Here is a 22,570-nt window from a genome sequence, read left to right as displayed (position 1 = left end):
AGGCTTAGATAACTCAGCAATAAATCCGCCACCACCACCTGTGGACCCCCGCCTACTCTCCCCAGATTCCACAAGCCCATACCTTCTCCTGCACCTCAGTAGCACCCCAGCCACAGGTATCCAAAAGGTCCCACAAACCAGGTTCAGTGGGGAAAGGCACAGGCCCCAGCTAGAGGAGGGACTTTGTCTCCGTGAGCTTTTCTCTTGCCAGCACTGCACGATCCAGCTAGCCTTTAAGAGTTGCCTTTCAGAGTTTGCTCAGATTAAAAAATCTAGATTCCGAGGACCCAAGATGGCTGCACAGGTAAACACCCAACTGCAGCTGCACACAACAATTTCAATAAAATACAACTAAAATATAAAATGGACATTGCCCAGAACTACAGGAAAATCGATTGACTGGAAATTCTACAACAAGAAGGAAAGAGAAAACCAGAAGGAAAATCAGAGAAACTGTAAAAGCCTAAGGTATGGAGACACGCTACGTGTGTGAAGAGGACGGAGCCGGAGAGGAGTTGGAGGCTGAGTGCCTGGCTGGCGTCCCCTAGAGGGAAAGAGATAAAAGCTCCGGATTGTGCTGAATCCCAGACCCGTCAGCACTGAACCCCAGTTCTAGGCCAGACCCTGGGGACCCAGGCTCATACAGAGGAAGCCTGGACTGTGATGCGGAATAGCAGGGGAGCGGTGAAAGGCAGAGCCCCCGGAGGCACGCACATTGTGTGCAGAGGATAGACTGTTGACTCTGCTGCCAGAAGGAGACAAAAGCTCCAGACTGCTCTGCACCCCATTTCCAATCCCACTTCCAACTGAACTGAACCCCATTTCCAGGCTCATTGGGGGAGAGACTAGACTGTTTGGTAGCAGGTGAAACTCAAGGGTGCCTCACTCTCAGAGGTGCTGGCAGCGAGTACCAAAGGACCCTGAGAAACACTGACGTGGCTGAAGAAAGCCAAGGCTGTAGGCTCCACCCTGAAACTCCGCCCCATCCAAGCTGAACACAGAGACTTTTAAGACTACCAACTCAGGGAAGCTGCGAAAATGCTGAGACAAGTAAATAGATCACAAACGAAAGAAATGGAGGACAAAAAGCAACTGGATATAGAGTTCAAAACCACGCTTATAAGGTTTTTCAAGAATTTCCCAGAAAAGATCGATAAGAGCTATGAGGATATGAAAAGGGTTCAACTAGAAATAATAAGGAATCAACAAGAAATAATAAGGGATCAACAAGAAATAAAGAATACATTGTCTGAAATAAAAAAAAATATTATACAAAGTCCTAAAAACAGAATGGAAGATCGCAAGAATCAAGTCAAAGATTTGGAACAAAAAGAGCCAGAAGACACTCCTCTGCAGAAGCAAGAAGAGAAGAGAATCCAGAAAATTGAAGATAATCTAAGAAACCTCTGGGACAACTTCAAGGGAACCAACATCAGAATTATGGGGGTCCCAGAAAATGAGAGAGAGCAAGATATCGAAAACATACTGAAAGAAATAGTGACAGAAAACTTCCCCCACCTGGTGAAAGAATTAGACTTACAAGTCCAAGAAGTGCACAGAACTCCAAACAAAAAGAATCCAAAGAAGGCCACACCAAGACAAATCATAATTAAAATTCCAAGAGCAAAAAACAAAGAGAGAATATTAAAAGCAGCAAGAGAAAAGCAGGTAGTTACCTATAAATGAGCACCTATACTATTGTCAGCTGATTTCTCAACAGAAACCTTGCAGGCCAGCCGGGAATGGCAAGAAATATTCAAGGTGATGAATAGTAAGAACCTACAGCCAAAGATAATCTACCCAGCAAAGCTATCACTCAGAATCGAAGGCCAGATAAAGAGCTTCACCAATAAAAAAAAGCTAAAGAGTTCATCACCACCAAACCAGAATTATATGAATTGCTTAAGGGGGTTCTTTCGGAAGAGAAAGTAAATAAAGATAAAAACTATGAACAACAAATACGTACGGTAACTATCAACAAGTGAATCTAAAAACCAAGGAAATTCAAAAAAATCTGATGAACAATATTAACTGTTGAATATAATAGAATCAGAGGTATGGAAGGGGATTGAACTGATGATTCTCGGGGAAAAGGGTAGAGGGGGGTGTGGGAAGAGACTGAACATAAACTGTGCACCTATGGATGAGGACAATGAGGGGTGGGGAAAGGGCAGAGAGTGGGGTGGGAACCTGGTGGAGGGAAGCAATGAAGGGAGGGAAAAAAGAGGAACATTTGTAATAATATGAACAATAATGATTTATTAAAACAAAGAAATAAATAAAAATCTGGATTCCAACGTCCAAAATCCCCTAACTCCCATTGTCCGCTCTCCCCGCCCCGCCCACCCAAATTTATGCTTTGCCTGTGCTCAGGGACGCTGCCCCGCACCCTGTAAAATCCCCCTGTCCCTCTGGCCACAGAGGCTTAGAGGATTCTCCTGCCTAGATCCTTGATTTTACCTTTTTCCAGGGACTTCTGCCCTTCCCAGGTGCAAACTATTTCACCAGCTGCATCTCCTCATCAAATTGGGGCTGAATTCCACTCATTTCAGCTGCTCCCTCTTCCTGCTCTGGGACAAGACTGAGGACACATCTGTCTATTCCACCGCCAACTTTCCTCTCCTGCTGGAAGTTTTTTGATGACTGTTTCAATTTTTTCCATAGTTACTGGCCTATTGAGCTGTTTAGTCTCTTCTTGATTGAGTTTTGGAAGGTTATATTTTTCTAGGAATATATCAGTTTCCTCCTCGTTGTCCAGTTGGAATAGAGTTGTTCATAGTATTTTTTAACAATCCTTTGTATTTTGGCGGGGTCTGTTATTTCACCTCTTTCACATCTGATTTTGTTTATTTGGGCCCTCTCTCTTTTTTTTCTTGGTGAGCCTGGCTAGAAGTTCATCAATCTTGTTTATCCTTTCAAAGAATCAGCTCTTGGTTTTGTTGATCTTTTGTATTGTTTATTTGGTCTCTGTGACATTTATCTCTGCTCTTATCTTTGTTATTTCCTTCCTTCTCCTTAAACTGGACTTTTCTTGTTGTACTCTAACTCTTTGAGTTGTAGGGTTAGGTAATTTATTACCATTGTTTCATGTTTTTGGTAGTAGGTTTGTAGAGCTATGCACTTCACTCTCAAGACTGCTTTCTCTGTGTCTCATAGATTTTGGATTGTTGTGTTTTCATTATCATTTGTTGCCATGATGTTTTTATTTCTTCCTTGATCTCTCTGGTAACCCAGTCATTGTTTAATAGCATGTTGTTTATATTCCATGTGTTTGATTTTTGGGGGTTGCTTTTTTGTAGTTGATTTTCAGTTTTATGCCACTGTGATCTGAGAAGGTGCTTGATATGATTTCTATCTTCTTGAATTTGAAGAGACTTTGCCTATGATTCAACATATGGTCTATCTTTGAAAATGACCCATGAGGGTTTGAGAAGAATGTGTATTCTGTAGCTTTGGGGTGAAATGTTCTGAAGATGTCAATTAATTCCATCTGGCCTAGTGACTCATTTAGGATTGATGTTTCTTTGCTGATTTTTTGTTTAGAGGATTTGTCCAATGGTGATAGTGGGGTATTAAAGTCTCTTACTATGAGCGTATTGCTGTATATCTCTCCCTTGATATTCTCCAGGAGTTTTCTTATGCATTTGGCTGCTCCTGTATTGGGTGCATATATATTTACCGCAGTTATTTCTTCTTGTTGGATTGCTCTCTTTAGTATTATGAAGTGGCTTTCCTTATCTCTTGTTATGTCCTTCACTTTGAGATCTAATTTGTCAGATATAAGTGTTGCTACCCCAGCTTTTTTTCATTTCCATTCACCTGAAAAACCTTTTTCCATCCCTTCACCCTCAGACTGTGTGCATATTTTTTTCTGAGGTGGGTTTCTTATAGACAGCAGATATATGGGTCTTGTTTTCTTATCCAATCTGTTACATTGTCTTTTGTTTGGGGCATTTAATCCATTTACATTTAACGTTATTATTGATAGGTACTTATTTGTTCCTTCTTCACTTCCTTTTTTTTTTTTTTTTTTTTTTTTTTTTTTTTTTTTTTTTTTAAACAGTAGACCCTTTAGAATTTCTTGCATTGCTGCTTTGGTGGTAGTAATAAATTCTTTTAGTTCTTTTTGTGTGTATGAAGCTCCTGATTTCACCTTTGATTTTAATTGATAGCCTTGCTGGGTACAGTATTCTTGGATTCAGACCCTTCCTTTGCATGACTTTGTGTATTTCATTCCATTCCCTACTGGCATAATAAGTTTCTTTTGAGAAATCAGTTGCTAGTCTGATAGATGTTTCTTTGTATGTAACTTTCTGTATCTCTCTGGCTTCTTTTAAGATTCTTACTTTGTCATTGATGTTTGCCAATTTAATTATAATGTGCCTTGGCATCAGTCTTTTTGGGTTCATTTTACTTGGGACTCTGTGAGCTTCTTAGATTTGTGTGGGTTTTTCTTCCCTATATCAGGGAAATTTTCTGTCATTATTTCTTCAAACAGGTTTTCTATTCTTTGCTCAGTTTTCTCTCCTTCTGAAACCCCTATTATGCAGATGTGTTTTTTTTTTTTTTGTTTTGTGTTGTCCGAAAGTTCCCTTAGGCTCTCCTGTTTTTTATTTTTTATTTATTTTATTTATTTATTGTCTAAAGTTTTACATATCTCTCCTTTTTTTCTCCCACTTGACCACCACCCCCCTCCCAGCCATTCTCACCACAGGCAAACCCCCACTGCCTCAGTATCTGTGTAAATTTGTTATGCTAATATACATGCAAATAAATCCTTTGGTTGCTCTCTACCCGCCCCCGCTCCCCCAACCTCCCCATCCATTTGTCTCTGGATCTATTATTGTTCATCAAATTACATATGAGTGAGATCATGTGATATTTATCTTTCTCTGACTGGCTTATTTAGCTTAGCATAATGATCTCTAGTTCTATACATGCTGTTGCAAATGGTAAAAGTTCCTTCTTTTTTATAGTATCATAGTATTCCACTGTATAGATGTACCACAGTTTTTCAATCCACTCATCTTTTGTTGGGAACTTAGGCTGTTTCCAGATATTAGCTATTTTAAATTGTGCTGCTATAGGGGTGCATATATCCTTTCTGATTGGTGTTTCTGGTTTATTGGGATGTAGTCCTAGGAGTGGGATTACTTGATCAAATGGGAGTTCCATTTTTACCTTTTTGAGGAAACTCCATACTGTTTTGCATAGTGTCTGCACCAGTCTGCATTCCCACCAGCAATGGAAGAGGGTTCCTTTTTCTCCACATCCTCACCAGCACTTGTTTTTTGATTTGATGATGATAGCCATTCTGACAGGTGTGAGATGGTATCTCATTGTTGTTTTTATTTGCATCTCTCTAATAATTAGTGACATTGAGCATGTTTTCATGTCTCTCAGTATGTCCTCTTTCAAAAAGTGTCTATTTAAATCCTTGGCCAAAATTTTTTTATTGGATCATTTTTATTCCTTTTGTTAAGTTGTATGAGTTCTTTGAAAATTTTGGAGATTAAACCCTCATCTGAAATATCATTGACAAATATGTTCTCCCTTGCAGTGAGATTTCTTGTTTTGTTGATGGCATTTTTGCTGTACAAAAGCTTTTTATTTTGATGTAGTCCCATTTGTTTATTTTCTCAGTAGTCTCCATTGCCCTGGGAACGTTGTTGTATATGTCTGCTATTTTGCAGCCTAGGGAGTCTTGTAGGATTTTTATGGTTTCCTGTCTTAGTTTTTGTCCATTAGCCATTTTGAGTTTGTTTTTGTGTATGGTGTAAGTTGATAATCTAGTTTCCTTTTTTTTTTTGCATGTATCTGACAAAATTTCTCGGCATCTTTTATTGAAGAGACTCTCTTGACTCCATTGTATACTCTTGCCCTCTTTGTCAAATATTAATTGAACTTAATGGCTTGGATTGATTTCTGGGTTCCCTGTTTTGTTCCATTGGTCTATATGTATGTTCTTGTGCCAGTACCAAGCAGTTTTGAGAACCATGGCTTGGTAATATAGCTTGATATCTGGTATTGTGATCCTTCCAAGCTTGTTCTCCATTCTCAGGATTGCTGTGGCTATTCAAAGTCTTTTTGTATTTCAGATGAATTTTTGGAGAGTTTTGTTCTAGATCTTTAAAATATGTTAAAGTGATTTTCAAATGTGAAATCAAGATTTATAATTTATCCAAATGGATAAATATTTATTCTATTAATTAATTTGCTTAATTTATACTTTTCTTGAATGAAATATTTCTATTTTAAAATTTCTTTATTAATTAAGGTATCACATATTGTCCTCATCTCCCCCCCCCCCCCATTCCCATCCCCCTGTTCTCCATGACCACTGGTTAGGTTCATATGCATGCACACAAGTCTTTTTTTTTTTTTAATATATTTTATTGATTTTTTTTTACAGAACGTAAGAGAGAGGGATAGAGAGTTAGAAACATCAATGAGAGAGAATCATCGGTCAGCTGCCTCTTGCACACCCCCCACTGGGGATGTGCCCGCAACCAAGGTACATGCCCTTGTACCTTGGTTGCGGGCACATCCCCAGTGGGGGGTGTGCAAGAGGCAGCTGACCGATGATCTTTCAGTCTGCAGGCCGACGCTCTATCCACTGAGCTAAACCACTTTTGGCACATGCACACAAGTGTTTTGGTTGATCTCTCTTCCTTACCCCCACCCTCCTCTTCCTTCTCTCTGAGGTCCGATAGTCTGATCAATGCTTCCCTGTCTCCAGGTCTGTTCTTGTTAATCAGTCTATGTTGTTCATCCTTTCCCCTATATGAGTGAGCTCATGTGATACTAGAAATACACTTATAAGAACTGAAATTGAGACAAGTAATAATGATTATGCTGAGAGGCAAATGAATCAGTCCATAGTGAGTTTCTTTCTGGGCCAACAGTTCTTTTGAGTGCCAATTTCTATGTTAAACAGTCAGCAATGATATTTCAGTTCTAAATGGTGGGCAAATGGCGGTAATGCAGGTCCGACCCTCTCTGATTTGTTTCTGGGCAACCTGCAGCGGTGCACATCTGCTTACTGCTGTTATGTCAAGGCATCGTCAGTGTCTACCATCTCTGGACTGTTTTTCTTCTGTCTTCATAGCTGAAGCACTCCTGTAAATTCCTCTCTGTTGCAGGAATCCACATGAGTTGTTTTATGAAAATATACAAACATATTCTTGACCAAAAGTTAATAAAGAAATCTTAAATATAGAATCTATAAATTTGACTTGGGATCCTTTTTCATTTTTTGCCCAAAAACTTACTTTAGGCTTTTTTGACACCATGTATGTTTACATGGGTGTCTTGCTCTTAGCATTACAAATGAAAGTTAATTTTCTAAAGCATAAATTTTCTAGATGTAATTTACTTACAGGATATCTTTCCTTACATGATTTTCTTCTACCACCCCTCCCTTTTTGATTTAAATATTAGGAGGCTTTTGGAAATTTTATCATGTAGTCTCAATAGCTTTAAATTTTTATTTTTTTGCACTAAAATATGACTGCTTTAGGTTCATTACATGTTACGCAATTTTACCATGAGATGTACTACCAAAAAAAAATTTAGTTAACACTTTAGGGACAGCTTTTTTGTCCAGTACAATTGATTTTTCTAGAATATTCACTTATTTCAATTAGCCAATTTAAATTAGCCTGAAAACTTTACTAGTATTCTACTGTCAAACTCAACACTCTAACAACAATCTTATTTTACCCTGTAAATATTAGTGGAAAGGATTATTTGCCTTCTTGAGTAGGCCCTGAACATTCCTGTTGCTAGGCTGGATTTAGATATCAAAAACCAACTTCCCCATATCGTGGGTACAAGATAACTCAAACAAGTCTTGTTGCAGTGAGAGGGCAGCTGCTGTCAGCCAAGTCTCTGTCTGTTACCTGGGTCCTGGTTTGAGCTGGGCATGGGAAGCTAAGTAGCCATGGGGGCAGGAGAATGCCACCAGAAGGGGTGAGGGTTCAGGCCCCTGCAAAGTTGGGAGAGTGTGGTTCTGTGCCCCACCTCTGTTGACCCCCAAGTTCTCTCCTGGTGGCCCCTCTGCAACTGTGCCTGTCTTAGGTTGTTCCTTTCCTGAGGAATCTTACCTATCTCTGGCTAACCAGCCATCCTCCAGGGCCAAGCAGAGTGTTGTGAGGTTCAGTTCTGTCTCCTTAGTATTCTACACCCACAGGGCCTTCACACCCAGCACCTGCCTTGGAATCCCCTTGCATGATGGCAGGGCCCCAGCACTGATCACATATCTTGTAGAACCCAGGTTTCTTTTCCAGGGAGGGCCCAGCTCACCCCACTGGGAAAGAAACAGATCCATGGTTACCCCATCATGAGGCTTCAACCTCGGCATGAACAGAAAGCTCAGGCAACAGCTGAGGGCAAATGGGTTATGAGAATAGGATCCCACTTGGCCAAAAACGCAAGAGGAGCCAATTTAGAATGCTCAGGTGCCTTCCCAGGGGGCCTTCTGCAGAGTTGAAGGGATTAAATAATTTCATGTCCTTTTTAAATTGATGCCAGATATTCGAAGAATTAATTGTAAGTTTGTTTGGGATAATTGTTCATTATGCTGTTGCAATTCTAAAATATCTAAAGATGTGTTACCTTTGTCTCAAAGCACCAAAAAGATGATTTTTTTATTGATATCCAAGGGTGTGAGGTATTATTATAGGTAATGGGATTAACACAAAGCTGGGAAAAATTATGACATTGTAGAATAATAGCATATAAGAATATTCTTTGCTCTCTAGGCCATGGCAATTCCATTTCAAATTGGCTGACAATTTCTTTTTGTATAGACAAGGTCTTCACCTCTCCCAGGAGTAAGTAGTGATAGCCCCTTTCTTTGGTGTCCACACAAGCCAAAAACCTCTCTTTAATTTTTCACACAAAGGAACAGTGGCTTGATTTTGTGTCATATAAGAGAGAAGCTTGGTGGAGACCCCTGTATAATTATGCTTCCTTGCCCCACCCATAGTCCTCTGTCTAACCTGGATGACCAAGGTGTTTGGTATTATTGGTGATGACTACATTAGGCAAGGGATCAGCCCATGTAAGGTCTCTTACCCATGAAGGGTCAGAAACATAAGTCCAAAATACTTCTCTATTAGACTCAGGTAATATTATCAAACAGCTGATGACTGCTAGCATTGCAAGAAAGATGTTCTCAGGCATTCCTGGGGTTCTGGTTACCTCACAATTTATTTTTAATTAAAAAATTTATTATTATTTTCATGTGTTCTTATTTTCCTATTACCTCACCATCCCCCATTAATGACCACCCCCCTGTTGTCTGTGTCCATTGATTAGGCTCATTACATGTACTAAAGTCTCTTGGTTGATCTCTCCAAGTTTCTCCCACCTACCCCCTCTATCCCTGAGGTTTGAGGTTCTGATCCACATTTCTCAGTCTCTGGGTCTGTTCTTGTTCATCACTCCATGCCATTCATTATATTCCACAAATGAGTGAGATCATGTGATGTTTATCTTTCTTTTCCTGTCTTATTTCAGTTAGCATAATGCTCTCCATCTCCATCCATCTCGTTGCAATTGGTAGTAACTCCTTTTTTATCACAGCATAGTATTAAATTGTGTAGATATACCACAGTTTTTTATCCACTCATGTGCTGATTGGCATTTGGGCTGTTTTCAAATCTTAGCTATGGTGAACTGTGCTGCTATGAACATAGGGATGCATATATCCTTTCTGATTCATGTTTCTAGTTTCTTGGGATATATTCCTAGGAGTGGGATCACTGGGTCAAATGGGAATTCCATTGTTAATTTTTGAAAAACTCCATACTGTTCTCCTCAGTGGCTGCACCAGTCTGCATTCCCACCAGCAGTGCAAAAGAATTCCCTTTTCTCCGCATCTTCACCATCACTTGTTTGCTGATTTGTTGATTATAGCCATTCTGACAGGTGTCAAATGGCACTGCATTGTTGTTTTGATTTGCATCTCTCTGATGATTAGTGACTTTGAGCAGATTTTCATGTCTCTTGGCCATTCTTCTGTCTTCTTTCAAAAAGTATCTATTTAGATCAGTTGCCCATTTTTTATTGGGTTGTTTATCTTCTTTTTGATAAGTTGTATGAGTTCTCTGTAAATGTTGGAGATTAAACTCTTATTGTTGATATCATTGGCAAATATGTTCTCCCATGCAGTGGACTTTCTTGTTGTTTTATTGATTGTTTTCTTTGTTGTGCAAAAGCTTTTTATTTTGATGTAGTCCCATTTGTTTATTTTCTCTTTAGCTTCCATTGCCCTAGGAGCAGTAGCAGTGAAATTCTTTTGGCATATGTCTGAGATTTTGATGTGGATTTCTCTAGTATTTTTATGGTTTTCAGTCTTATGTTTAAGGTCTTTATCCATTTTCAGTTTATTTTTGTGTATGGTGAAAGAATGGTGATCTAGTTTAATTCTTTTTGCATGTATCAGTCCAATTTTCCCAACACCATTTATTGCAGAGACTGTCTTTACTCCATTGTATGTTCGTGCCTCCTTTGTCAAATATTAATTGGGCATAGTGGTTTGAGTTGACTTCTGGGTTCTCTATTCTATTTCATTGGTCCATGTGTCTGTTCTTGTGCCAGTACCAAGCTGTTTTAAGAACAGTGGCTTTGTAATTCGGCTTAAAATCTGGTATTGAAATCCGACCTACTTTGTTCTTCTTTCTCAGAATTGCTGCAGCTATTTGAGGTCTTTTTTATTCCAGATGAATTTTTGGAGAGTTCTTTCTAGGTCTGTGAAATATGCCATTGCCATTTTAATGGGAAGTGCATTGAATTTATAGATTGCTTTGGGTAGTATGGACATTTTGATTATGTTGATTCTACCAACCCATGAACATGTTATGTTCTTCCAACTTATGTCTTCTTCTATCTCTTTTTTTTTCAGTGTCATATAGTTTTCCACATATAGGTTCTTTACTTCCTTAGTTAAGTTTATTCCTAGGTATCTCAATTTTTTTGGTGTGATGGTAAATGGGATTGCTTTTATAGTCTCTCTTTCTGTAAGTTCACTGTTGGTGTATAGAAATGCCATAAATTTCTTGGCATTAATTTTGTATCCTGCAACAACTTCAAATTCATTTATTAAGTAAAATAATTTTTTGATGGAGACTTTAGGGTTTTCTATGTACAGTACCATGTCATCTGTGACATGATACTGTACATAGTTTTATTTCTTTTTCAATTTTGGATGCCTTTTATTTCTTCTTCTTGTCTGATCTTAATGTTTAGTACTTCCAGCACTATGTTGAATAGGAGTGGTGAGAGTGGACATCCCTGTCTTGTTCTTGTTCTTAGGGGAAATGGTTTTAGTTTTTGCCCATTCAGAATGATGTTGGTTGTAGGTTTGTCATATATGGCTTTTATTATGTTGAGTTATGATCCTTCTATTCTCATCTTGCTGAGAGTTTTTATCAAGAAAGGGTGTTGGATTTTGTCAAATGCTTTTTCTGCATCAATTGATATGACTATATAATTTTTATCTATCAATTTGTTTATGTGATGTATCACATTTATTGATTTGCGAATATTGTACCATTCTTGTATCTCTGGGATAAATCTTACTTGGTCATGGTGTATGATCTTTCTGATGTACTGCTGGATCTGATTCGCTAGAGTTTTGTTGAGTATTTTGGTATCTATGTTCTTGAGGGATATTGGCCTGTAATTCCCTTTCATTGTGTTGTCTTTATCTGATTTTGGTATTAGGGTGATGGTGGCTTCATAGAAGGAGCTTGGAGGGTTCCTTCCTCTTGAATTTTTTTTTGAATAGTCTGAGGAGGATATGTTTTAGTTCTTCCTTGAATGTTTGGTAAAACTCCCCTGTGAAGCCATCTGGACCCGGGCTTTTGTTTGTTGGAAGCTTTTTTATGACTCCTTCAATTTCTTCCATAGTTTTCAGCCTTTTGAGATTTTTAGACTCTTCCTGAGTAAGTTTTGGAAGGTTGTATTTTTCTAGGAATGTGTTCATTTCTTCAAAGTTGTCTAGTTTGTTAGAATAGAGTTGTTTATAGTATTTTTTAACAATCCTTTGTATTTCAGTGGGGTCTGTTGTTATTTCATCTCTTTCATTTCTGATTTTGTTTATTTGAGTCCTCTCTCTTTGCTTTTCTGTGAGCCTGACTAGAGGTTCATCAATCTTGTTTATCCTTTCAAAGAACCAGCTCTTGGCTTTTTTGATCCTTTGTATTGTTTTTCTGTACTCTATGTCATTCATTTCTGCTCTGATCTATATTATTTCCTTCCTTTTGTTTTTCTTGTTGCTGTCTTCCGAATTCTTTGAGTTGTTGAGTTAGATGATTTATTACCATTTAAAAAAAATTTATTTATTTATTTATTTTAGTTTGGCCTGTAGAACTATAAACTTCCATCTCAGGACTGCTTTCATTGTGTCCCATAGTATTTGCAATGTTGTCATTAGTCTGCTGGGTGTTTTCAATTTCTTCTTTGATCTCATTCATAACCTAATCATTGTTTAGTAGCATGCTATTCAGCTTCCAAGTGTTTGGATTTTTTGGATTTTTATTTTAGTTTATTTGTAATATTATGCCATTGTGATCTGAGAAAATGCTTGATATGCTTTTAACATTTTTAAATTTGGGGAGACTTTGCTTGTGACCCAATATGTGGTCTATTTTTGAAAATGTCCCATGTGTACTTGAGAAGAACATATATTCTGTGGCTTTGGGGTGAAATGCTCTGGAGATGTCAATTAGGTCTATCTGATCTAGTGTGTCATTTAGAATTGCAGTTTATTTGCTGATTTTTTGTCTAGAGGATTTATCCAGTGATGTCAGTGGTGTATTAAAGTCTCCTACTATGATTGTATTATTATCGATCTCTCCCTTGATATCTTCCATGGGATTTTTTTTTACGCATTTGGGTGCTCCTGCATTTGATATATATATATTTTTAATTTTTAATAAATCTTTATTTTTTATATTATTACAAATGTTCTTCATTTCCCCCCCCCTCCATTGCTCCCCTCCACCAGGTTCCACCCCACCCTCTGCGCTTTCCCCCCCCCACCATTGTCCTCATCCATAGATGCACAGTTTATGTTCAGTCTCTTCCCACACCCCCCATTCCCCTTTTCCCCGAGAATCGTCAGTTCACTCCCCTTCCATACCTCTGATTCTATTATATTCAACAGTTAATATTGTTCATCAGATTTTTTAATTCCCTTGGTTTTTAGATTTACTTGTTGAGAGGTACGTATTTGTTGTTCATAATTTTTATCTTTATTTTCTTCCTTTTCCTAAAGAACCCCCTTTAGCAATTCATATAATTCTGGTTTGGTGGTGATGAACTCCATAATCCCTTTGGTATTATGTAGTGGCCTTTCTTATCTCTTATTATTATTATTATTATTCTCTCTTTGTCTTTTGCTCTTGGAATTTTAATTATGATGTGTCTTGGTGTGGTCCTCTTTGAATTCTTTTTGTTTGGGGTTCTGTGCACTTCCTGGACTTGTAAGTCTAATTCTTTCACCAGGTGGGGGAAGTTTTCTGTCACTATTTCTTTCAGTATGTTTTCAGTATTTTGCTCTCTCTCTTCTTCTGGGACCCCCATAATTCTGATGTTGGTTCCCTTGAAGTTGTCCCAGAGGTTTCTTAGATTATCTTCAATTTTCTGGATTCTTTTCTCTTCTTGCTTCTGCGGAGGAGTGTCTTCTGGCTCTTTATGTTCCAAATCTTTGACTTGATTCTTGCGATCTTCCATTCTGTTTTTAGGACTTTGTATAATATTTTTTATTTCAGACATGTATTCTTTATTTCTAGTTGATCCCTTATTATTTCTAGTTGATCCATTTTCATATACTCATAGGTCTCATTTATTTTATTGGCCTTTTCTAGGAAATTCTTGAAAAACCTTATAAGCGTGGTTTTGAACTCTATATCCAGTTGCTTTTTGTCCTCAATTTTTTTCGTTTTTGATCTGTTTTCTTGTCTCAGCATTTTCGCAGCTTCCCTGAGTTGGTAGTCTTAAAAGTCTCTGTGTTCAGCTTGGATGGGGCGGAGTTTCAGGGTGGAGCCTACAGGAAGCCAAGGCCCTTTGAGGCTCCTGAGTCTCAGTATTCCTCAGGGTCCTTCAGTACTCGCTGCAAGCACCTCTGAGAGAAAGGCGCCCCCGAGTTTCGCCTGCTACCAAACAGTCTAGGCTCTCCCCTAATGAGCCAGGAACTGGTGTTCAGTTCAGTTGGAAATGGGGTTCAGAGCAGTCTGGAGCTTTTGTCTCCTTCCAGCTAGGCCAATCCAGCAGCTCAGTCAACCATCCTTTCTCTGCAGCAGCACCTCTAGGACTGCCTTTTTGCCCCTCCACTGAGTTTCTGCCTTACAGCCCAGGCTCCCTCTATATGAGCCTGGGTCCCCAGGGTCTTGCCTAGAACTGGGGTTCTGTGCAGTCAGAACGGGCTCAGCACAGTCCAGAGCTTTTGTCTCCTTTCCACTAGGGCACTCTAGCAGCAGAGTCAACAGTCCGTCCTCTACACGTAATGTGCTAGCCTCCGGGACTGCCTTTTGCCACTCCCCTGAGGTTCTGCCTTACAGCCCAGACTCCCTCCTTATGTGTCTGGGTCCTCAGGTTCTTACCCAGAACTGGGGTTCAGTGCTTTCAGAACTGGGGTTCAGCACAGCCCAGAGCTTTTATCTCCTTCCTGCTAGGAAACACCAGCCAGGCACTCAGCCTCCCCCTCCTCTCCGGCTCCATCCTTTCTGAGTGTGCAACATGTCTCCATACTTTTACAGCTCCTCTGATTTTCCTTCTGGTTTTCTCTTTCCTTTTAGTTGTAGAATTTCCAGTAAGTTGTCTTTCCTATAGTTCTGGGTAATGTCCATTTTGTATTTTAATTGTATTTTATTGAAATTTTTGTGTGAGGCTGCAGTTAGGTGTTTACCTATGCCACCATCTTGGTTCTTCTCGGTGCATATATTTTTAACAGAGTTATATATTCTTGTTGAATTGCTCCCTTTGGTATTATGTAGTGGCCTTTCTTATCTCTTATTATGGCCTTTACTTTGAGGTCTATTTTATCAGCTATAAATATTGCAACCTCAGCTTTTTTCTCATTTCCATTTGCCTGAAAAATGCTTTTCCATCCCTTCACTCTCAGTCTGTGTGAATTCTGTGCTCTGAGGTGTGTCTCTTGTAGATAGCAAATATATGGGTCATGTTTTCTTATCCATTCAGCTACCCTATGTCTTTTTATTGGTGCATTTAGTCCATTTATGTTTAATGTTATTATTGATAAGTACATGTTTTTTGTCATATTTTTCCTTAGTGTTTGTGTTTCTTCTCGCCTTTTTATTTCTACTTTTTACAGCAGTCCCTTTAGCATTTCTTGCATTGCTGGCTTGTTAGTGATAAACTCTCTTAGCCTTTTTTTTGTCTGTGAAGCTCCTGATTCCACCTTCACTTTTGAATGATAGCCTTGTTTGGTAGAGTATTCTTGGATTCAGTCCCTTTGCATCATATTCTATATTTCATTCCATTTCTTTCTGTCCTGTTGTGTTTCTGTTGAGAAATCAGTTGATATTCTAATTGGATTTTCCTTGTAAGTAACTTTCTGTCCCTCTCTGGCAGCCTTTAAGATTCTTACTTTGTCATTGGTGTTTGTCAATTCAATTATGATATGTCTTGGTGTTGTTCTTTTGGGGTTCAAGTTGTTTGGGATTCTATGTACTTCTGAGACCTGGGTGTTTTTTTTCTTGCCAATATCAGGGAAGTTTTCTGTCATTATTTATTCAAACAGGGTTTCTATTTCTTGCTTCTCTTCCTCTCCTTCTGTTATCCCTATTAAGTGAATGTTGTTTTGTTTTGTGTTATTCCAAAGCTCCCTTAAGCTATCCTCTTGCTTTTTAAATCTTCTTTCCAGCTGTTGCTGTGTTTGTTTTTTCCTACTTTATCTTATAATTTGCCGATGCAGTCCTCAGCTTCTTCTAGTGTACTGTTTAAACCTTCCATTATGTTTTTTATTGCAGCTATGTCATTCTTCATCTCTTCTTGTTTCTTTTTCATGTTGGTGACATTCTCATTCAGCTCTTTATAATTCTCATTGAGTTTTGTGTATTTGTCATCCATTCGTTTAAACATCCTTATAACCATTACTCTGAATTCTTTCTCTGATATGCTGCTAGCCTCAATTTCACTTAACACCCTTTCTGGTGATTCCTCTTTTTATTTCTTTGGGGGATTGCTTTCCTGTCTTCCCATGTTTTCCTGTAATGTTTTGGTTGTATATCCATTTGTTTTGCTACCCAGGTTCTTTTGGCAATGGTGTTACTGGTGTTATCTCTCAATTCTCCTGGGCTTGGTAATCTAGTGTAGCTCCCTACTTGAGCTATTTGGGTTCTCTTGATGTGGGCATCTGAGCTTGAGAGGCACAACTGCAGTGTCTAAAAGTCAGCAGCTATGTAGGGGAGTGTCCCAATTTTTGCTATCTTGCACACTTAGTTGAAATCATGAGTGCCCAGTGGGGACTCACAGTTGCTCCTAGGAACCGTCTGTTGGGAGAGCTCACAGTAGCTCCCACTAGAGTCCTGATGGGTTCAGGGTGCCTGCCTGTTTTAAATTCACATCTGTGGAGGTGTCTTTGCAGATGCAGATCTCTGATGCACTCTGAGGGGTCCTGGCCCCGACGTCAAGCAGCTAGGATGAATGTGAGCAGGTATTCAGGAAAAAGGGGTTTCAGAATTTCTACTGTGGGGCAGCGTGTCTTTGTCTGTACAGATTCACACCCAGCAGAGGCTCAAAGAAGCTCCCCAGAGGAACCTGTGGATATATGGTCTCAGACTGCCCGCCCTTTAGAAATGTGAATGTCAGTGGTGGTGAGTTTGTTGGCACAGAGCTCTGACACTCTTTGAGGGGCCCCAGCATGGAAGTTATCCTGCTGTGGTGTCTGTGCAGGTGTCTAGGATGAGTGAATTTAGAATTTCTACTGCCAGGAGCAGTGTGTCCCTGTTTGTCCAAGATCACAACCAGCCAGGACTCACAGTAGTTTCCACAAGTGCCCTGAAGATGGCTCAGAGTGCCTGTCCTTTGGAAGTGTGTGCACAGACTGGTGGTGCATTTGCCTGTGTAGAGCTCTGACTCACTTTGAGCGGCCCTGTAACTGAAGTTAAACAGCTAGGGTGTATGTGGGAAGTTATTCAGGATAAAGGAGTTCAGAGTTTCTGCTGTGGGGAAGTGCGTCCTTGTCTGTACAGAATCACAACCAGCATGGGCTCAAAGCAGCTCACCAGAGGACCCTGTGGATATATGGGCTCAGGGTGCCTTCCCTTATCTGTGGCCATGAGTTTGCTGGAGCAGAGCTCTGACACACTCTGAGGGGCCCTGGCACTGAAGTTTCACAGCTGGAGTGTCTGTGGGCAGTTATTTAGGAAGAGGAAGTTCAGAATTTCTACTGCAGGGCCGTGCCCCCTTGTCTGTGCAGAATCACACCCTTGGGGGCTCTCAGTGTCTCCCAAGTTCTGCCTAAATAGTGGAGTCCCTGGCTCCCTATGGGCTGGAAAAGCAGTGAATCCTGAGTTCTGGCACTGGGGTGGGGGAAGTTGTACTTATTGCTGCCAGGTAGTACACATTTGGAGGTGGAGGTCCCAGGATAAGTGGGTCTGCAGCTGGGGTAGCAGGATTTTGGCTGAAGTAGCTGCTGTGTCCTGGGGCAGTTCCAAGGCCTATCTGGTTGGTGGTGTTGATGAGTTCAGAAATATGTAGCAGGGTGCCTGGAGTCTTGGTGTCCCTGAGTCTGCAGCTATGGTGGTAGGTCTTCTACCAGAGCTGCTGTAGTGTCCTGGTTTGCTTCTGAGAGTGGACTTGGTCATGGCAAGGCTAGGATTCTGGTCTCAAGCAATTCTGTTCTTCAAGATGACGTGATCTCTGTGCCGCTGATGTTGTCCATGGATTGTTTTCTCTCTTGTTTTTTGTTTTTATAGAAGCTTCTTTACTTGGATATTTTTTCCTATCTTGTCTTCCAGCTTCCTAATGCAGTTCTCTGCTTTTTCTAGTCTACTCTTGATGCTTTATATTGAGTTCTTTACATCAGTGATGTCATTTTTAATTTCTTCTTGGTTCTTCTTCATTTCCTCTTGTTTTTTACTCATATTGTTGAATTTGTCTTTCATTCTTTTCAGCCATCTTATGACCATTTCTCTGAATTCTTTCTCTGATAGGTTGCTCGCCTCCATTTCATTTATTATACATCTTTTTCTGGTGATACCTGCTTTTCTTTCATATGCGGGCTATTTCTTTGCCTCCCCATGGTCTCTCTTCTCGGGTGCCTGATTATGTAGTTCTCTCTCCTGTATTGATTTTAAGACACAAAATACAACACAACCAGTTACAACACACAAGGCACTGAGCAGAAATGTATTTTTTTGTTGTTGTTGAGAAGGGAAACCACTGTTTTTTTCTTGCCTTCAATACAATTTTTTTATTGTTTAAAGTATTACATATAGTATTACATATGTCTCATTCCATCCCCTCATTGACTTTCTTTGCCACCCCAACCCCAAGCACATGCCTTCACCCCCTAGTGTATGTGTCTATTGGTTATGCTTATATGCATGCAAACAAGTCCTTTGGCTGATCTCTTACACCCCCATCCCACCTTTCCACTTATGTTTGACAAAATTTTTAAAAAATTTCTTTATTGTGTCCTCATCCCAACATTAATTCCTCAACCCCCACCTCCACTAATGTTGCATCCCCCCGGTGTTCATGTCCATTAGTTAGGCTTATATTCATACATATAAGTCCTTTGGTTGATCTCCTTTCGCCCACCCTCCCCTAGCTTCCTTCTGAGGTCTGGCAGTCTGATGCTTCTCTGCATCTGGATCTGTCCCTGCTCATCAGTTTGTTGTTCATTATATTCCACAAATGAGAGAGATAATGTGGTATTTTTCTTTTTCTGACTGGCTTATTTCACTTAGCATGATGCTCTCCAGTTCCATCCATGCTTTTGCAAATGATAAGAACTCCTTTTTTACTGCAGAGTAGTATTCCATTGTGGACCACAGTTTCTAAATCCACTCATCCTCTGATGGGCACTAAGGCTGTTTCCAAATCTTAGCTATGGTGAACTGTGCTGCTATGAACATAGGGGTGCATATATCCTTTATGATTTGTGTTTCTAGTTTCTTGGGATATATTCCTAGGAGTGGGATCACTGGGTCAAATGGGAGTTCCATTTTTAATTTTTAAAAGAAACTCCATACTGTTTTCCACAGTGGTTGCACCAGTCTGCATTTCCACCAGCAGTGCAAAAGAGTTCCTTTTTCTTCGTATCCTCGCCAAAGCTTGTTGTTTGTTGATGATAGCCATTCTCATGGGTGTGAAATGATACAGAATTGTTGTTTTGATTTGCATCTCTCCAATAATTAGTGACTGAGCATGTTTTCATATGTCTCTTAGTCTTCATTCTGTCCTCCTTCAAAAAGTGTCTATTTAGGTCCATTGCCCATTTCTTAGTTGGATTGTTTATATCTTCTTTTTGTTAAGTTGTATGAGTTCCCTGTAAATGTTGGAGATTAAATCTTTACCATTGATATCATTGGCAAATATGTTCTCCTATGAAGTGGCCTCTCTTGTTGTTTTGTTGATGGTTTCTTTTGCTGTGTAAAAGCTTTTTATTTTTATGTAGTCCCATTTGTTTATTTTCTCTTTAGTTTTCATTGCCCTAGGAGAGGTATCAGTGAAGAAATTGCTTAGGCATATGTCTGAGATTTGTCTGCCTGTGGATTCTTCTTCTTCTTCTTCTTCTTCTTCTTCTTCTTCTTCTTCTTCTTCTTCTTCTTCTTCTTCTTCTTATTTTTTGGTTTCCCTTCTTATGTTTAAGTCCTTTATCCGTTTTCAGTTTATTTTTGTGTATGGTGTAAGTTGGTGGTCTATTTTCATTTTTTTCATGTATCTTTCCAATTTTGCCAACACCATTTATTGAAGAGACTGTCTTGACTCCATTGTATGTTCATACCTTATTTGTCAAATATTAATTAAGCATAATGGTTTGGGTCAGTATCTAGGTTCTCTATTTTATTCCATTTGTCTATATGCCTGTTCTTGTGCCAGTACCAGGCTGTTTTGTGAAGAGTGGCTTTGTAATACAGCTTGAAATCTGGTATTGAGATACCACCTAATTTGTTCTTCTTTCTCAGGATTGCTGTGGCTATTTGGGGTCTTTTTTTATTCCAGATGAATTTTTGGAAATTTCTTTCTAGGTCTGTGAAATATGCCATTTGTATTTTAAAGGGGATTGCATTGAATCTGTAGATTTCTTTGGGTAGTATAATCATTTTGATTATATTGATTCTACCAGTCCATGAACACGATATGTTCTTCCATCTGTTTATGACTTTATCTCTTTTTTCAGTGTCCAGTAGTTTTTTGCATATAGATCTTTTAGCTCCTTAGTTTTGTTTATTCCTAGGTATCTTAGTTTTTTTGTTGTGATGGTAAATGGGATTGCTTTTTTAGTCTCTCTTTCTGTAAGTTCACTATTGTTGTAAAGAAATACCATGGATTTCTTGGCATTAATTTTGTATCCTGCTACAATGCCAAATTCATTTACTAAATCTAATAATTTTTTTATGTAGTCTTTAGGGTTTTCATTTATGGCTTTTACCTGTGTTTCCCCCAAAATAAGACATTTTCCGAAAATAAGACCTAGCACATGGAAGATAAGACATCCCCTGAAAATAAGACCTAGCGCAACTTTGGGAGAAAAAATTATAATAATATAAGACACTGTCTTATTTTCGGGGAAACAGGGTATAATGTTGAGGTATGATCCTTCTATTCTCACCTTGCTTAGTGTTTTGATCAAGAAGCAGTGTTGGATTTTGTCAAATGCTTTTTCTCGTCAATTGATATGATTATGTGATTTTTTAAAAAATATATTTTATTGATTTTTTACAGAGAGGAAGAGAGAGGGATAGAGAGTTAGAAACATTGATGAGAGAGAATCATCAATCAGCTGCCTCTTGCACATCCCCTACTGGGGATGTGCCTGCAACCAAGGTACATGCCCTTGACCAGAATTGAACCTGGGACCTTTCAGTCCGCAGGCCAAAGCTCTATCCACTGAGCCAAACCGGTTTCAGCTGATTATATGATTTTTATCTTTCAATTTAATTATGTGCTGTATCACATTTATTGATTTGTGAACATTTTACCATCCTTGCATCCTTGGGATAAATCCCATCTGGTCATGGTGTATGATCTTTCTGATGTACTGCTGGATCTGATTTGCTAAAATTTGGTTGAGTATTTTGGTATCTATGTTCATGAAAGATATTGGCCTGTAATTCTCTTTCATTTTATTGCCTTTATCTGGTTTTGGTATAAGGGTGATGGTGGATTTATAGAAGGAGCTTGGGAGTGTTCCTTCCTCTTGAAATTTTTTTGAATAGTCTGAGGAGGATATGTTTTAGTTCTTCCTTGAATGTTTGGTAAAACTCCCCTGTGAAGCAGTCTGGACCCAGGCTTTTATTTGCTGGGAGCTTTTATTTGCTATGACTCTTTCAATTTCTTTCATAGTTAATTGGCCTGTTGAGATTTTTAGAATCTTCCCAATAGAGTTTTGGAAGATTGTATTTTTTTTTCTAGAAATATGTCCATTTCCTCTAGAATGTTTAGTTTGTTGGAGTAGAGTTGCTCATAGTATTTTTATTTAAATCTTAAAAATATTTTATTGATTTTTTACAGAGAGGAAGGGAGAGTGATAGAGAGCTAGAAACATCAATGAGAGGGAAACATCGATCAGCTGCCTCTTGCACACCCCCTACTGGGGATGTGCCCACAGCCAAGGTACATGCCCTTGCCCGGAATCGAACCTGAGATCTTTAAGTCCACAGGCCGATGCTCTATCCACTGAGCCAAACCGGTTTCGGCAGCTCATAGTATTTTTTTTTTTAAACAGTCTGTGGGGTCTGTTGTTATTTTGCTTCTTACATTTCTGATTTTGTTTATTTGAGTCCTCTCTCTTTGCTTCTTGGTGAGCCTGGCTAGAGGTTTATCAATCTTGTTTATCCTTTCAAAGAACCAGCTCTTGGCTTTGTTGATGTTTTCTAATGTTATTTTGGTCTCTATGTCATTTATTTCTGCTCTGATCTTTATTATCTCAATCCTTCTGCTCACTCTGGGCTTCTCTTTTTGCTCTCTTTCTTTCTTTGAGTTGTTGAGTTAGATGATTTACTATAATTTTTCCTTGTTTTTTGAGTTAGGCCTGTAGAGCTATAAACTTCCCTCTCAGGACTGCTTTCATTGTGTCCCATAGAGAAAATGAATATTAAAACTGTCTATAAAACCACTAGAATTCATTGAAAAGTAGCATTAAACTCTAAAGCATAGTTGAGAGGCAAGTGAAAGAGACTCTCAAGTTAAGAGAAGAGTATAGAAAGGGGATCATACAATGTGGGGAAGTTCCATCAGTAGAGCATTAGGCCAATTATAGGATATGACAAGAAACCACTAATAATTCGGAGGTAAGATCTGTAAAACAGACAGAATTGTTAGAGAACAAATAGAAAAAAATCTCAATGTCAGTATATCATATAGA

The sequence above is a fragment of the Pipistrellus hanaki genome, assembly GCF_964339955.1.
Source record: "Pipistrellus hanaki genome assembly, chromosome: 14".
Lineage (NCBI taxonomy): Eukaryota > Metazoa > Chordata > Mammalia > Chiroptera > Vespertilionidae > Pipistrellus > Pipistrellus hanaki.
Note: the sequence above shows the minus strand (reverse complement) of the source record.